We start from the raw sequence: 15,538 nt of genomic DNA on the forward strand, positions 1-15,538 counted from the left end.
AAAAATTTAGAGAGCACATAATACCAATATCTTTAGGAATTTACTTTAGATTGATTGGAGTTCTCAATAAAGAATTTTCTAACATTGTGCTTAAGAACTATTAGTACTCTAATAGGTCAGGCTGTTATTCTGGAAGCTGAACTGAGAAGACTGTTGTGTATTAACAGTTATTTTCTAAGTCTTCCCTTTAATATCTCTATTTTCAGTACAGTGTCCTGGCTCTCAGCTCTACCCCACATTCCCCAGGCCAGAGCCCTTTGGTCCTACTCTCCACAAACAATAAACTGCCTGTCTTCTGCCATGATGGGAAAGAGGTAACAGTCCCAGCTTTGTGGAGTGGGGCAGATGATGGGAGCTTGCTTCTGCTACAAGGTATTTTCTTACTATTTTTATGCTGTTTTCCTCTCCACAATTCCCAGGTGCCCAAGTCTGCAAGAAAAATCAAGCATTTTTATAACTTGCCATCTCTTTTCAACTTACAGAATTTTGCTATTGTTGTCTCATCTCCCAAAAGCCCCCAACATATTTACTTCCATTAAATAAAAAGAAGTATTTATGGCTTCTTTTAATGTGGTCATATCTGTTTACTCTCATTTTTGTGTGGTTCAGAAATGGAGTGAAATGTGCGTGTTCTTATTAAATGTTTTAAATTAGAAGTTCCATATATTTATCATTTCATATGCATTAGCATTATCAACTTTGCTCTTAAAAATATGGAAATCTTTATTAGAATTCTGCCTAAATTCTAAATTAATATAAGGCACAGACATGATGTTGAGTCTTCTTATTTAACAACAAAGCATAACTATCCATTTATTCAAGTCTTTTAATGTGTATCAGTCAAGTTATATAGTCTTAAGTATATATATGTCTATAAATCCTTATCCCTAGTTTTTAATACTTTTGATTGATTTTATAAACAGTATCTTCCATAATATTTACTCAGCGATTGAGTTTGGGATAGTAATTTTGTAATTGATCATGCTATTTATGAAGCTTTGTTCAGTAACAGGAATATTTTCACCTAAGAGGCAGGAGAAACTCCCATCTCAGAGACAACATAGATGACATCTGAGAAATGGTAGACAAGTTATAGGGATCACGTTATAAGTTTTCCTGTCTACCACACTTTATAATGCTAAGCCAAAGATACTAGAATTCACTCTCAGAATTCCACTGTGGTTTCTTGGTTCTTACTTGCTGCAGGGTCTATGACTTGTGTTTTCTTAGATCTTTCTCAGGCATTTTACCATAGCTCATGTGGAATCTTAAGAATATCTCTTATTTCCACAAGAGAATAATATGCTTTTTCTCCTAGCCCATCTGTGAGAGCCTGTTTATTTGCAGATATAAACTAATTGGAGAAACAGGAGCTGAGGAAATTATAATAGTCCCTCTCATGTCATGTAGCATTGTGCCTGAATGAATACATGACTCTTCCCATAAAGAGGTGCAGTCTCTTTTCACTGTCTCCCTAGTGTCCAGGTTATACCAATTATTAAACAGTTAGAATAGACCCCTTCTCAATCCACTGTTCACTGTCAATCAGTTGTTGATTCTGGATCATTCTGCTACATAATCTTCCTTTGGTGGAAGGAAATGGAGCCATTTTGAATGTTTCATGAAAGCATCCTTTCTGGTGGCCATCAAGATGACAAATGGTCTTACTGCTATTTTACTAGGCCAACTGTTAAAAACACCACTGTAATTTTTTGAAAAACACTTACTATCCAGAAGACATCATGGTGCATTCTTGAGACTAGCTAGTTTATTACGTAGCTGCTTCCCCCATCTCATTATTGCATACTAGATCTGAATTCAAAAGAAATAAATACATGACTATTTAAAAATAAAATAGAATAAAATCATATTTTACTCCAGAAGTTAGCACCTTAAAAAATCTTTTGTGCTTATTTAACCTGCTATGTATTTTATCAGAAATTTTGCCGTGTTTACTATGATAAATGCTGAAGCAGTTATTATAAGATTATTTTTGTGCAATAGTAAAACTATTTTAATGTGTTGTAATTGCAGAGTCCTCTTAGCTGTTAAAAATCTCAAAAATGATAGCATTATAATCCCCGGTCCTACATAAAGGGCCATATTCTTCCCAAGATACTAATGAATAAAGTGGAATAGTACTTGAAAATGTGTACTCAGGGAAGAATATAACCTTTTAAAATTGCTTACAAATGGAAATCCATGCACTAGAATTGCCAAAACAATTTCATCACAACTAAAACTAATTTTCTATTCTTGCAGACACAATTATAAAAATATCAAATAAAGTCCAAATAGCAAACTTAAGATACATTTTCCTAATTTAAAGTTCACATAATAACATGAATGGTACTCCATAAACTATTTCTCTAACACAGTAGTTTTCAAACTTTCTTATAGAGGTGAACACTTACTTCAAATAAAAGTTTACCAAGAAGATCAGCTGATATAAAATAGAAGCCTACCCAACAAACACTCTGACTCCAAAAATTTTATTAGTTGTTTTTTCAGAGAGGTCCATGAGGCATTTCAAAGAAATTGTTAATGCCCTTGAGACACTTAAATCCACAGCTATCTCATTTATTAGATGTTTACAATTTTAAAAATATTTAATAATTCTGAAAGTAGAAGAACCCTAGCAAGGTTAATGGTAGAAAGGACTAACAGAGACACACTCCTTTATTCTCTTACCAAAAATAGCCATCTAGAAACAGGGAAGTAGACTAAAATAGGTATGAAGACTCCACACAGGTCCACAGAGACCTAAGTCTCTTCTCTCTCCTTTGCCATCATTGGTGTAAGCTACCACCCTCAAGGTCACTGTGTGGTCCAAGGTGGCTGCTAGATCTCCCCCCATCTTACCTTTTTTCTCACAATAGAAAGAAAGAGGAGATAAAGCACAAAGAGCAAGTATACCCCAGACATCTATCTGCCTTTAAGCACTCTTGGCACAAGTTCCTCCCAATAATTTTTACTTACAGGTCCTTGGCCTGACTGTAGACACTTGGTCACACTAGCTGTGATCTACTTTTTCACAAGTCAGGTCTGTAAGTTTGATTTTTATAACTTAATAACCTACAGTCTATTAAGTTATCCTGTTACCATTTCATGGTGGCTAAAAGAAGACAAGAAACTCTTGGGTTTTATTAATCATTGCACAGCATTTTCCTGTAGAATACCCTGGTCCTTAAGTCCCATGGGAATTATGCCATGGGCTTGGATGACTGAGCCATGGGTTGCATTATTACAGGAGAAGAGCATGAGGTTTGGAAAAATGCAACATTTTATGGCAAGCAGTAAGCCAGCCTAGTTTGCTCTTGGCCCTATTTGCTGCAAAAGCAGCCCTGAAAAATGGTCTAGGTCAAGAGCTGTCAGGACCTTGCATTCTTGGCATACCCAGCAAGAATGCGCAGGGCTCATGGTGGACTGCCTCTCCCAACAAACAATACCATCCTGAAAAAATTCAGGCTTCTGTCACCAATGGAGAAGGGAGGAATAAAGGTGGATACAAATAAGTAATGCCTATAGTATAAACTATTTTCTGAGATATCTGTTTTATATAGTAATATTTATTTTAACAAAGCTTTACATAACCCAATATATTCTAAAATAGTATAATAAAGTGTTTCATTATAATCTAGAATTCTGGCTAGATTTTAAATGGTACCTAGATACTTTGAATAAATATAGGAAAGATATCACTTTCCTAAAAACCTTTTGATCCAGGAGGTATATAATTTGGCGTGAGAAGTTTTTGTGCATGTATTTTCCCTTTATTTTGTGGGAAGGGATGGTTTTGCAGATGCCTTTGAGGTGAGCAGAGCAGAGAAATTGAGAAACTTAATAGAAATATTAAGAAACATCATAGAGAAATTGAGATGGCACCTCCTCATGTACCTAACCTCACTAAGTGGTTTAGAGTCTCTATCCTTCAAGGTATTCCTACTTCCTGTCTACTGTTTATTTGTTTATGCCATTTGTTTCCTGCTGGAACCATGACTGATACTACATATGTCAAACATATTTCAGTACCAGGGTCTTTCCTTTAGATGACCTCTAAACCTGGATATCTGTAGTATTTGTTTTCTTACATTATTCAGGTTTCTGTTCAATGTTATTTTATCCAAAATGTCTCCTAGACCACACTATCAAAAGAGACCTCTTGCATCTCTACCCTTCCTCTCTTATATTTGGATTCATTTTTTGTCATCCCACTTACTACCACCTGACTTTTTAAAGATCTATATTTTTTGTCTTATTTTTGATGGGTTTTCTTGAGAACCCCATGGTTCTCAAGTATGAAAACAGTATGAAAATGCAAAATGATATGACACTGAAAGATGAACTCCCAAGGTCAGTAGGTGCTGAATATGCTACTGGAGAAGAGTGGAGAAATAGCTCCAGAAGGAATGAAGAAGTTGAGCCAAGGCAAAAACAATGCCCAGTTGTGGAAGTGTCTGGTGGTGAAAGTCAAGTCTGATGCTGCAAAGAAAAATATTGCATAGGATCCTGGAGTTTTAGGTCCATGAATCAAGGTAAATTGGAAGTGGTCACACAGAAGATGGAAAGAGTGAACATTGACATTTTAGGAATCAGTGAACTTAAACGGATGGGAATGGGCAAGTTTAATTCAGATGACCCTTATATCTACTACTTCGGGTAAGTGTTCCTTAAAAGAAATGGAGTAGCCCTCATAGTCAACATAAGAGTCCAAAAGGCACCACTTGGGTGCAATCTTAAACATGACAAAATGATCTTGGTTCAATTCCAGGGCATAGTAATCCAAGTAATTGGATCACTTGGATTACAGGACAGGAAAGCCTGGTGTGCCTCTGTCCATGGTGTCACTAAGAGTTGGGCATGACTGAGTGACTGAAAAACAACATCTGCTGATGGCCATGTGTAGAGTCATCCCTTGCGTTGTTGGAAGAGGGTATTTGCTATGACCAGTGCGCTCTCTTGGCAAAGCTCTGTTAGCCTTTGCCTTGCTTCAGTATGTACTCCAAGGCCAAACTTGCCTGTTATTCCAGGTATCTCTTGACTTCCTCCTTCTGCATTCCAGTCCCCTATGTTGAAAAGGACATCTTTTTTTGGTGTTAGTTCTAGAAGGTCTTGTAGGTCTTATAGCACCATTCAACTTCAGCTTTTTTGGCATTAGTGGTTGGGGCATAGAGTTGGATTACTATGATATTGGATCACTTGAATTACTTGGATTCCAATGTTAGGAACCTCCATTCATACTTCTCAGGCACTCTATCAGATCTAATCCCTTGAATCTGTTTGTCACTACCACTGTTTAATCTTAAGGGATTTGACTTAGGTCATACCTGAATGACCTAGTGGTTTTCCCTACTCTCTTCAATTTAAGTCTGAATTTTGCAATAAGGAGTTCATGATCTGAGCCACAGTCAGCTCCAGGTCTTATTTTTGTTGATTCTATAGAGCTTCTCCATCATCAGCTGCAATGAATATAATCAATCTGATTTTTGTATTGACCATCTCATTTCACATCTAGCAAAGTGATGCTCAAAATTCTCCAAGGTAGGCTTCACCTAGCCTAGCTTGATGCTGTGGTATTGGAGAAGACTCTTGAGAGTCCCTTGGACAGCAAGGAGATCCAACCAATCCATTCTAAAGGAAATCAGTCCTGAATATTCATTGGAAGGGCTGATGTTGAAGCTGAAACTCCAACACTTTGGTCACCTGATGCAAAGAACTGACTCATTTGAAAAGACCCTGATGCTTGGAAAGATTGAAGGCGGGAGAAGTGAACAACAAAGGATGAGATGGTTGGATGGCATCACTGACTCAAAGGAAATGAGTTTGAGTAAACTCCGGGAGTTGTGATGAACAGGGAGGCCTGGCGTGCTGCAGTCCATGGGGTCACAAAGTGTTGGACACAACTGAGAGATTGAACAACAGCAATATTTTTCTTAACTATCTCCCCACACAAAGGTGACCCACTTGCCCCAATTACCTAGAATTTTCCCCATTTTAATACTGAAAGTTCTGTATCAAAAACAAAATCATAAAAACAAAAAATATCTCAGTACTGAAAGAATGGCTCGCCTGACGTCATGGTCATAAACTATCTGTGTGACTGTTCTCCAGCATGAGTGTAGGTGCAGAGTAGGTGAATCACAGCCACGGTTAAAGCATTTTGTGGAGCAATTATGATAGTAGGGTTTTGGTTATCAAAGGTATATGCAGGAGTGATTATAGTCTCTGAACTTTGATCTTATTTGTAGACACTATAAATGTATTTTCAATTTTTAAATGACCAACAGGATATTATAAAACATTACAAATATGATGGCATAAATAATTAATGAAGGAAATAATTGGGGGCTGAACTGAAAGTCATTGATACGTTCCTTGTATTTCCCCATTACTATCACATCCCATCCCTTTCTTATTTCTACCAGCTCATTTAATAAATTTGAAAGGAAATGTACTCATTAGATTTTAGATAACTTAGGCTCTATATTTATTTACACATTAGATGATTCCACCAATGAGTTCATGAGGGCAGGGATTTTTTTTTTTATTTAATTTTTAATTGGAGGATAAATTGCTTTACAATGTTGTATTGGTTTTTGCCATACAAAAGTGCAAATAAGCCATTGTTGTTTAGTCACTTAAGTCGTGTCTGATTCTTTTGCGACCCCATGGACTGTAGCCCGCCAGGCTACTCTGTCTATCGGATTTTCCAGACAAGAATACTGGAATGGGTTGCCATTTCCTTCTCCAGGGGATCTTCTCGACCCAGGGATTGAACCCACATCTGCATTGTCAGTGGATTCTTTTAGCGCTGAGCCACTGAGGAAGCCCTTAAATTTTGATGGCTGTGGGATATTCTCTTGCATGGACAAAACATTTACTTCAGCACCTCCTTACCTTTGGATATTTTGTTAGGTTCTAATTCTTTTCCTGTTTATAATAAGGGTGCACTGATCATGTGATTCCATATTTCATCAATATCTTAGTTTATTTTCTGAGAACAGATTTCATATTTGACATTAGAATATATAGATTTCAGTATTTTTTAAAATGTCTTAAATTGGGTACTTTACAAAAGTGATAATTAAAATGCATGTGTGAATTTTTCGGAGACACCTGTAATGGGCAACCATTTATTAATGTATTTTATTATGATGATGAAGGATATGAATTAGATTAGTCATATGTTTTAGGAGATTTCACATGGGGTCTTATCAGTGTGAAATTTATGAAATGTATGAGTATATACTTAACAATTTGTATAAAATACAGCACAAAAAACTGTATAGGTCAAGGTGAGAAATAAATAAATAACACCTCAGCACTAGTCGAACTGTGACACTTGCTTGTCCACCCCCACAACAGGATGCATGCTCTTTGAGAGCAAGACATTGTTTCCCTGTTGTCCGCTTCCTCAGGGACTAGACTAGGGCCTCACATTTGATAGGCAAAAGATCAGTATTTGTTAAATGAATGCATGAACACGTGTACCAGATTGCTGGGAAATGGTTGGTTGGCAGTAATCTCCAAAAAAGCTGAAATGAGCATAGAAGTCAATGCAATCCTCATTTCGCGCAAGGGAACAGAAAAATTTAGAGGGTCTATCAAGGTCCAGGAAAGAAACAGAACTTATGCCAGCTGGCTTAATAAAAAGACTTTTGCATGAAATATGAGTTACAAGTATATTGGAAAAGCAGACAAACCAAGGTGGGGATGGTGAGACCTCTCAAACATTAGCTAAAACAGTAAGTCTCCAGTGTGCCTAAGGGTGAAGAGAAAGAAGGCAGTGTTTACCAGAACTCAAGAGCATGACGAATGGCAACCTCTGTATCCATCCAGAAGGATCAGGAATCTACAAGGAACAAAGGCACTGCCTGAGGCTGCCCAAAGCAAAGAGAAAGAGGGCAGAAACCTGGTTTCTCCCATTTTTTCTTTCCTTCCAATCTAGAATTGAGCTGGTATCCAGTTGGTCACGGATATTGTTTGCAGACAATATTGTTGCAAAAATATTGTTTGCAGAGATGGGTAAGAAATGTATCTTTTGCAGTTGCATACAAACTTTAGGATTATGTGTTCTATTTATGTAAAAATGCCATTGGAATTTTGATAGAGATTAGATTGACTGTATTAAGAGATTGTTTTGAGTGGTTTGGACATTTTAATGATACTGTTTCAATCCATTAGCATGAAATATCTTTCTATTTATTTGTGTCTTCTTCAGTTTCTTTCAGCAGTGTCTTAGAGTTTTCAGTACCAGTATTTTACCTCTTTGGTTAAATGTTTTCCTAGGTATTTTATTCTTCTTGATGCAATTATAAATGAGACTGTCTTCTGAATTTCTCTTTCTGATAGTTCACTATTAGTATACAGTAATATAATTGATTTTTATATATTTATTTTGTATCCTACAACTTTACTGAATTCATTTATTAAGGCTAATAGTTTTCTGGTAGAGTTTTTATAGTTTTATTTACATAATATTGTGTCATGTGCAAATAGTGACAGTTTTACTCCTTCTATGATTTGGGTAACTTTTATTTGTCTAATTACTCTGGTAATGGCTTCCAGTACTATGCTTAATAGCAGTGGTGAGAGTGGGCATCCTTGTCTTATTTCTGATCTTAGAGGAAAAGTTTTCAATTTTTCACTGTTGAGTATTATGTTAGCTGTGAGATTGTCATATATGGCCTTTATTATACCCAGGTACATTTCTTCTACACTCACTTGTTGAAAGGTTTTATCAAAAACAGATGTTGAATTTTATCAAATACTTTCTCTGCATTTATTGGGATGATCATATCATTTTATCCTTCATTTGGGTTGATATGGTATATCACATTGATTAATTTGCAGATGTAGAACCATCCTTACATCCCTGGAATAAGTCCCACTTGATCATGGTGTGTGATCCTTTTAATGTACTGTTAAATTTGATTTGCTAATACTTTGTTGAGAATTTCTGCATCTATATCCATCAGGAATATTGGCCTGTAAATTTCTTGTTGAGTCCTTGTCTGGTTTCGGTATCAAGGAAATGCTGACGTTGTTTGGAAGTGTTCCCTCATTCTCTGTTCTGGAAGAATTTGAAAAGGATTGTTATTAATTTTTCTTTTAATGTTTGGTAGAATTCACCAGTGAAGCCACAGGGTCCTAGGCTTTTGATTTAATTTTTGATTTAGTCTCCTCACTAGTAATAGGGCTGTTTAGATTTTTTATTTCTTCATAACTCAGCCCTGGTCCATTCCTCTTGAAATAAACCCAAATATTAAAATCCCTCCTTTCTGTGTCTTTTTAAGCCATGCTACCAACTCCATTTCACCACATAACAAGGACTAATTGACCATTAAAAGCAAACTGTGGTAACTGGGTGCTGTTTGTAGTAACTGCTTTGTTTCTGACCTATTCTTGCGCTGTTCCAATTTCTTCTCTGCTCCAGTTTCTATCCTGTTCCTGATATCCAATCGTTTCCTGTTTGTTACCCCGCTTCTGCCTCTGGATTTCACATTATACTTACTTTTCAGGCTTCAGTCAGTCATGGCATTGGTATTTGTCTCCTTCCACTTGAGGATGCTTTGATGAACTGATTATACTCTAACCTTGCTGTACTCAGTATTGAATTTTTTTTGCACTATACTTTTGTGTCTAGAGAGAAGGGCAATTGGGCAGACCCTACTAAATGTAATTTTTATTTTGGAGAACAAATACAGAATTAGGAAAATATCTGAAAAACATTAACAAACAAAACCAAAGTCCACAAAGATACATGCAAGGATGATGATGCTGAAACAATCTTTGGGAATACTGTTTATAAGTAATGCAATTTCCATAAACTTATAAAAGACCAGACTGCTTTCTTCAAGGTGGGACTACTCTAAAGGGTCATTTTAGTTTCAGAGCAGCCTGTAGAATCTACCGAGGGTTTAACTGACATTCTATAACATTACCACCTCCCTTTGCCCAGTCCCACTTCTGTCAATACCCCCTCATCCAGATGTCGATCCCAAGGGCATTCCCCAATAAAATATATGATTTCCAGGGTATTTGAATGATAGCAAAATATATATATTTAAATGTTGCTTTGGTTGTTAAGATGATGTTAGTGTTGATTATAAGGGCGCATGGTAGTGGAGATGACTGTGAAAATGGTGGTAGTTATGGTATTGGTAATAGCAGAGGTGGTGTAGGGAAGTGTTGACAGTACAGTCCCTGCTGTAAGTAGTATGTGTAGTATGTGTAGGTATTGGGACATCATTGGTGGGGACTGTGAGAAGTCCAGAAATCCAAAATAATAGATCACTGGTTGTAGAGATGACGTTCAGTTAGGAACTGGGCCAATTTTTATAAGCAACAGATAGATACGGGGCACATGATCGGCGGAAGCCAGATTTTTGGTGAAAACTGTTGTGAACATGGCCATGTGCCTAGTCACTCAGTCATGCCCAACTCTTTGCAATCACATGGACTGTAGCCAGCCAGGCTCCTGTGTCCATGGGGATTCTCCAGGCAAGAATACTGGAACGGGTTGCCATGCGTTCCTCCAGGGGATCTTCCCAATCCAGGGATCAAACCCAGATCTCCCACATTGCAGGCAGATTCTTTACCATCTGAGCCGCCAGGGAAACCCAAGAATACTGGAGTGGGCAGCCTATCCCTTCTCCAGGGAAACTTCCCGATCCAGGAATCAAACCAGGGTCTCCTGCATTGCAGGCGGATTCTTTACCAGCTGAGCCACCAGGGAAGCCCTGAACATGGCCATAGAAAGGGACTAATATTCCTGTACTTTTTTGATGTACATATTATCCCCGATATACATGATGCACATGTGTTTGCAGTCAGCTCTCTCTGGCAGGTGCATTCCTTCCCCTCTTTGCCTCAGATCCCTAAGTCTGGGTCTGGCCAAAGGCTTCCAAAAAAAGCCTCAAAACAAAGTGCAAAAAAAGCCATTTGCACTTGACCTCAAAAAGAAGAGACAGAAGGTCTTGTCCTGAAAAGATAATTTCCCTCTACTTTTTTGGTCTTTGAGATTTACAAAGTTGATGATGTTCTTCTCCATCTTAAAGCCCTTTAGCAGCCCTCTAATGCCTTTACAGAAATGCTAATGAGGCCTTGTCTGCATGGACAATACAGCCACATTGGTGTCACTCATGTCTACCTGCCTTCCCCTTTGCGATATGAGTATCTTGGGAGCAGGACCTACATCGCCTCTGTTCCTGTAAGGAACTCAGAGTGGGGCTTTTTCCACGTACTTAGTTATCATTTACTAAATAATGAATGGCAGTCATCCACTTATCACCTAATCCCTACTGTGGTCAAGGATATTCATTACTTAAAGTGAAACAACAGAGCAAAGGATATAAATCTACTTTAAATAAAATGAGACATTTTGTCCAGTGACCTGAGCTCTATATCCTACTTGTCTTTAGAGTGAACACAGAACAGTTCTTAATCTAGTTCCTCTTTCTCTTTCAAGTTTACCTGATATGTCTAAGCCAAAAAACCCTTTGAAATGTGTCGGTGAACTTGCCTGCTACACATACATAATTATCATATAATACACAGTCCCACATATATGCCAATTAATCTTTAAAAATTTTCTTATTCTAAAAATGTTAAATAGTATACTAAGTGTACTGAATATTGTTCATGTAAGCTTTGTCTTCACATGTTGTCAATCATATTATAAGTAATATAATTGTAACATAAGATAAAAGAGAAAACCCTCAAACTTATAGTTGATATCAAATATAAGTAAACCTGTACTTATTGAGTAGCTTAGACCAATTTTTCTTCAATCATTGAACTATTTAATAAAGACTATGGCATGTAACACAGAGATAAAGAGCCAAAATTCAGAGAATATTATGAAGAGGTAAAGCCCTGCAAAATTTGAAATATCTCAACTATTCCTTTGAGATAATGTTACTGATGGGTTAGTTTGCTCTTGTCAAATTTTTCACCTCACCCTTTTCAATTTTGCAATCTTATTACTGAACCAAGATTACTAAGAATATTCCATGTTCATTCATTTTATAAACCTTTTTAGAAAATATAATCTCTATGTTCATTAAATGCATCATACTTGGAAAACAAAGATAAGACCTTTCATAGGTGAATTATTTAGTCTACAGATAATTTAAATCCTTTGCTTTATCCATGGATAAATATTTTTTAATTTCAGCTATCATGACCACACTGAGAAGATTAAAAACTAATAGTGGGAAGCAAAGACTCTAAAAGGTATGGGTGATAATATAGATGCAGCACATAGTTTAAAGGTGTTTCACTTTTCTCCTCTTCATCACTGTTCTTCAATTTCCAACTTCCCCTAGGTAAGCACATATTTTTAAGCTATAAATGACAAAGCAAATCTCATAACTCACTTAATATCTATATAATGAATTAACTTGGTAGTTGACCTCTGGCTGACATTGCATTTTTAAAGGGAACTTGTGGGATGGGTGGAGAACTACATCTCAAAGCCACTAGTACTTTTTTGTATTTGCCTCTAAAATATAGATTTCATAAAATCTGCTTATGTTGTTACTTTTTAAAAAGATGCAAACAACTTTAGATTCTATTAGAAGAAAAAGTAAAGTACAAATTCCATTTGGATTATCTAATATTCTTGATTTCCATAAGTTAAAATATATAATTTAAAAATTCTATCAGGTGAGGAAATGTATGAGAATTTTGAGGGAAAAAAATAGCAGTGGAGGGTACTAGTTACTAAAATACAATATAAAACTATATCAGTTAATAAAATTGATATTGATGCAAGAAATGAGACAAATGGGACATATTAAAGCAACATATCCTATAAGATGTGACTCTTAATATGGGATAACAGGATCTGTATCATTGTTAACTGGGATATTTTTGTTGTCTTGAAACTTTTATGAAGTCCCAATCTCAGGACCCTAGGGATATCTGATTCACATATTCTAAATGGAAGAACTAGATACATTCCCCATGGCACTTACTAAGAATCAACACAAATCCTGATATACTTCACTTATTATCTATTTTCAAAGCCATCAAGTAGGAATTCATAGGGGTTTTTCAAAGTGAGGCTTTCTTTGGAGACAATTGTACATTTGGTAGAAAATACTACACATTTCTCTTCTATTGCTCATACTGGGCAAAGCCATACTTTTTCAACAGCTCCCCAGACAAGTGAATGGAGTTTCAGGAGAATTACTCACCAATTCTGATTTGTCTGAACAAAAATCATGTCAGTTGCTTAGTCCTGTCTGACTCTTTGCGACCCCCATGGACTGCAGCTCGCCAGGCTTCTGTGTCCTTCAACAACTCCCAGATCTTGTTCAAACCCATGTCCATCAAGTTGGTGATGCCATCCAACCACGCCATCCTCTGTTGTCCCCTTCTCCTCCTGCCTTCAATCTTTCCCAGCATCAGGGTCTTTTCCAAGGAGTCAGTTCTTCGCATCAGGTGGCCAAAGTATTGGAGTTTCAGCTTCAGCATCAGTCCTTCCAATGAACACCCAGGACTGATCTCCTTTAGGATGGACTGGTTGGATCTCCTTGCAGTTCAAGGGACTCTCAAGAGTCTTCTCCAACACCACAGTTTAAAAGCATCAATTCTTTAGTGCTCAACTTACTTTATGGTCCAACTCTCACAGCCAAACATGACTATTGGAAAACCATAGCTTTGACTAGACAGACCTTTGTCGGCAAAGTAATGTCTCTGCTTTTTAATATGTTGTCTAGGCTTGTAATAGTTTTCCTTCCAAGGAGCAAGTGTCTTTTAATTTCGTGATTGCAGTCACCATCTGCAGTGATTTTGGAGCCCAAGAAAATAAAGTCTGTGGAGGGGAGGCATTTCCTCACACAGACTGGATGTTTCTGAGCTGTGAAAACTTAAGTCTGGTCTGGTGCTGCTTTTAAAGCAGAGTGTGGTGTGAAAATCTTTTAGGGAACTTGATCGGGGCTCTCCACAGTGTGAGAAGTATATCATAGAGATGAGAGCCTGATTATCCCCTAGAAAAGTTTGAATGTGACAGGCTGTCTTGAATTGCCTGAGGTGGCGGGTCCAAAACCCATCTATAGATTTGAATGGATTGGGGGTTTGTTTGTCATAAGGACACCTTGGAAAGTAATGTTTCTAGACTAGCCCCATTTTGAAAGGCTTTCTCCGAAGAACTTCCTGCCTGAATGAATGGACCCTAGGAGGAAGAGGCTGTAGAGAGTGTACCAGGAAAGCAGGAGATGACTGGGAGTCTTAGGAGGTTGGCAGGAATGTACATTATCTCTAAACTGGGCAGAGGTCCAGGAATCCAGAGTGGAGGAGGTCTTCAGATCACTAAATCACCCCTTAAGAGATGGAGTTAGTCTTTGGCTACCTGCCATGGAAGAGAGTTTTCAACATCTGGCCAAGTAAAAAAAAATTGTTTGTGCTCTTTTTTGCCTTATTCCCAGCTTTTCTTATCCTTAACTTGGACGAGCCAGAAATAGCAGTGAGTGAATGGAGAGGAAGTAATGAATAAAACCGAAACCATCCAACTACACCTTGAAGCAAAGAGAAGATACTTTAAATTGAATGTAAGGTAAAATTTTTAAAAATTCATTTGGTTGGGAAATTTTAGTACTTGAAAATAAGGTCTATTCATTAATACCCCAAATTGGCCATAAAAGCCACCAGGCTCCATGACAGTTTTAAAATATGCCTTCAAATTCTTTGGCATTCTTCCTATGAAGAGATAGAGTCTCTGTCCCTTCTCCTTGTACCTGGTGAGTCTTTGTGACTGTCATTATGAATGAAACATGGCAGAAGCAGCTCTGGGTGACTTCTGAGCCTAAATCAGATAAGGAATGCCCCTGGCCTTCTGGCTTCTCTTGGACACTTACACTGTGAGCCTTCAGCTACAATGGAAGAAGTCTGGCCATTCTGAGGCCATCATGTAGAGAGGTTACATGCAGAAATAATATTGAGACAGAGATAGCAAGACAGAAATAGAGGTTCACTGAACACAGGGTTACAACAGAAGAGGTGAGTGAAGTGAGTATGGCATTTGCCTTGGCACAAAATTTAAGTGGGGATACCAAAAAAACCTAATAATCAAAATAAATCATATTTTAATGCAATGTTAAAAAATAAATTGAGGTAAATAATGAATAAAACATCAGAATTTTAAATAAGGACAGGATCAGTATTCCTGATTATTCCTTTTGCCTCCAACTTCAGTATGGCTCACTCAGCAAGGCTGGTACTCATATGATTAACTACAAAGGACCCAAGGCAACTTTCTGGGGTGATGAAAATATCTGACATCTTGATTTGTTGGTGTCTATATAATTATCAAAATGGGTTGAAATGCACACTTGAGATGTGTATATTTTATTGTTTGTAATTATACCACTCTCTATTTGTGTATAAGTATTTTGAATTGTGAATAGACATGTAATCTAATTCAGTCTAAGGAGTGTTGAAGGGATGCTGCAGGAGGTGTGAGGGACAGAGTTTAATTAGTTTTTAAAAGCAGGCAGGCACATTGGATGGTCTGTGAACAGCATTGTCTGTG

Source organism: Muntiacus reevesi, chromosome 17, assembly GCF_963930625.1.
Source record: "Muntiacus reevesi chromosome 17, mMunRee1.1, whole genome shotgun sequence".
Lineage (NCBI taxonomy): Eukaryota > Metazoa > Chordata > Mammalia > Artiodactyla > Cervidae > Muntiacus > Muntiacus reevesi.